The sequence below is a fragment of the Tamandua tetradactyla genome, chromosome 14, assembly GCF_023851605.1.
Source record: "Tamandua tetradactyla isolate mTamTet1 chromosome 14, mTamTet1.pri, whole genome shotgun sequence".
Classification (NCBI taxonomy): Eukaryota; Metazoa; Chordata; class Mammalia; order Pilosa; family Myrmecophagidae; genus Tamandua; species Tamandua tetradactyla.
The window spans coordinates 83873831-83877402 of NC_135340.1; positions in this window are offsets into that span (position 1 = coordinate 83873831).

The following is a 3572-nucleotide window of genomic DNA, read 5'->3' on the forward strand; positions in this document are numbered from 1 at the left end:
AAATGTTTTGTTTGTTAATTTTTTTAAATAATAAAAAAAGTTAAAAAAAAAGACACTGTTTTAGAATATTATTAATTGCATGGAAAAAGTATCATTGTAGAGAGGGATGGAAAGATCACAGGTGATGGTGGAGTTATACAGAGAAGATTTAACAAATGAACATGATTGTTGAATCATTAAATCGATATCTCTTTTAGTCTTCAGTATCTTAGAGCAGCTAGAAGTAAAAACCTAAAATTGTGGAATTGTAACCCATGTCAAACTTTGAAATATGTTCTATAACCAATTGTGGTGCTGTGCTTTGAAATTTATAGCTTTTTTGTATACATGCTATTTTTTGGAAAAAAAGTCAATTGTGATGACAAAAAAATATTTAAACCCTCTTGTTTCCTATATTCTGGAGCAGCTAGAAGGAAAAATCTGAGAGGATTGTATGGTAGCCCATGACAAACTCTAGAATCTGTCCTGTAGCTCCTTGTTGAAGAGTGCTTGGAAAACTATTGCTTTCTATTTCTTTGCTTTGTATATATATTATACAATAAAAAAAGTTAGAAATAAGGAAAAGTGTCATTGTATGATGCTTGTGCTGATTTGAAACTGTTATGCACCCCAGAAAAGCCATATTATTCTAATCCAATCTTGTGGTGCAGGCATATTATGGGCGGGAACTTTTGATTAGATTGTTTCCATGGAGATGTGACCCACCCAATTCAAAATGGGTCTTAATCCTTTTACTGTAGCCCTGTATGAAGAAAACAAAAGGCAGAAAACTTAGAGCTCAGAGCTGACACAGAGAGCAGAAAGATGAAACCAAGATGCAGACATCTGGAGATGCAGACGGAGTCGAGAGAGCCGTTTGAACCCAGAAGCAGGGAGAGGACAGCAGATGTCACATGTGCCTTCTCCTGTGAAAGAGGAACCCTGGACATGATCAGCCTTTCTTGAGAGAAAGCATCCTCTTGTTGGGTTGTAATTTGGACATTTTCACGGCCTTAGAATTGTAACTTGTAACTTAATAAATCCCCTTTATGAAAGCCAATCCATTTCTAGTGTATTTTATTCCAGCAGCTTTAGCAAACCGAAACAATGCTGAAGGGAAAAGAAGTAGGTAATAAAACAACATGTATGTAATGTGATATTTCATTTATAATACACACATAAACATGCAGTCAAGCCCTGAATTAGGTTCCTGACTAACAGGCTTGCCCCACAAACCTGCTCTTCTCAACCCACCGGTGGATTTGGCAATGAGGTGGCATTTCCTTAGAAGAACAAAAGAGAAGACCATATTCTGTGAATGTTTTAAGAGGAGCTGCTTTTGGTTCTTTCAGCCACTGGATTCTGTGTGGTTTGTTGCTGGGGTGGTCAGGGGACAAAACTTTCTCTGAGCTCCGGTTCAGAAACCCCTGTTCATACATAGACTAAGAAATACTTTATGGGGAAGAAGTGAAGCATGGTTGTGGAGGCAGGATTGCAGCAGGCATGTCAGCAGTACACATGGATGCCAGGGCATAGAAGAGGGTTTAGAGGGAGAATAATAATAATATTATTAAATTAATTATCATTTGAGCAACTACTGTGCGCCATCTGTTATCTCATTCAACCTTGCATCCTCCCTGTGAAGTAGATGATATTACGCTCACTTGATGGATGTTGAAACTGACTCTCCGAGAGCTCTAGCCATGGCGGGGAAATGGCAGAGATGGAATTCAAATCCAAGTTATTTTCCCTCCTAAAATACTATTCTAAAACGCACCTGGCACATGATATGCTCGATGGGGGTTGCTTGAAATAGATGGATTAAATGAGCACCTACTGAATGCCAAGCCCTGGCATTTGATCTTCCAACTAGCCTTTCTGGGGTATGTTTAATTATTCTCATTTTACAAATGAGAAAATATTTTACAAACGAGGCTCAGAGTTTTGCCCAAGGTCACACTGAGCCAAAGAAAGGCATTTTAGGAAAGCACTAGTGGGGAAAATGAATCAAGAGCAACCTGAACCCAGGGGTTGGGGGCTGAGAGCCAGAGAGGAACAGGGAATGGGGTGGGGGTGGATATTGTTTCCAACATCGGGCAGCGAAGGACAAGGGGCTGACTGTGATTTTGGACATATCATTACCCAAGTCCCAATTTCCTCATCTGAGAAATGGGACCATTGATAACTATTTCACTGGGTGGTCATGAGCATTAAATGAGATAAGAAACATGACCTGTTTAAAGCAATAGCCAGGTCACAGAGGGCGCCTGGTAAATGTGAGGCTGTCTATCCTATTTTACTGGTCTCTGTCAGTTGGTCAACTAGATTCCACTCCTCGGAGGGTCTGTAAAAGCAGCCTGACACTCCTGTGCCCACTCCCCACCGCCCCCCACCCGCCGCCATTACCTAGCACTGGTACACAGTAGGGCTTTATGGAATGAGAAGAAACACTGGAGAGAGCCTGCTGAGTTGCTTCCTGCTGTTGGACCTTGCATGACTCACTCACCCTCTCTGGGCCTCCGTGTGCCTGAACTGCCAGAGAGAACTGGGGGCAGGGTGGGGCAGGACTGCACACACAACCCGAGTGAGCCCCTCATCCTAAGCTCTCATTGCCTGGCCTGTCCCCAGAGCCTGAACACATTCTGCACACAGGAGCCCTGGGGAACGGAGGAGCTGCCCAGTGCCCCAGAGATGGTTCCAGAAGGCTTCTTCCAAGGGATTCCTCCCCAGCATACTCCAGATGACAAACCTATCCTTCTTTCTGCCCACAGCCCCTCCCACCCCAGCAGGGGACAGGAAAGTGACTCAGCCCTCACGGCCCCCTCCTCAGACTCACGCAGCCGCAGCCTTGCTTTGGAAAAAGGGTGTTTTTCATTTCTTTTTCTCTCTTTCCCTCAAGCGCTGTTGCTCACTCTGTCCCTGGGCCTTCTTTCCCATGAGCCTCTGTGATCTGGACCAGGGTCTGCTGCCAGCCCATCTCCATCCTCTCCTGGTGGAGGATCCAGCCATCAGGGCGGGCTCTGTGGCCCTACTGTGCGCGGTGGGAACGAGGTCAGCCTCTGGAGGCCCCAGCTGGCCCCCTATTATATTGGCTTCTTTTAAATCGAAGCGCATAGCACATCTATTACACAATAAACCGCAGCTATTTCATGGATCAAATTAAGTTTTATTTGGGCAAATTACAACCTTTCCTACAGTCGTGCCTTTGTGAGGCCATTCCTTTTTAATAAAAGCAAGCATTTCAGGGGCTGGCACTGCTAGACCAAGGCTCCGTGGTGGGTTGGGGGCTCAGACAGGGGCTGGCAAGAGGGTGGGAGTGTTTGTGTGTGATGGGAATTCTTGGGGCCCCTCTTGGGAATAGATTTGGCCCCAGGGGCTGCCCTCCTTCCTCCCCCTGCCTCCTCATCCCCAGGTTGCCATGGAAATCTGAAGAGAACTTCTCATTAAACAAGAAAGGAGCAGCAGCAGCAGGAGAGGCAGCGGGGAGGCATTTCCCAGAATCCGGGAGGAAGCCTGAGTCACGCAGCCTGCTAAATGCGCCCTGCGTGGCCACAGCGGCCACAGCCTAGAAGGATGGAGTGCGAGACCGGCCT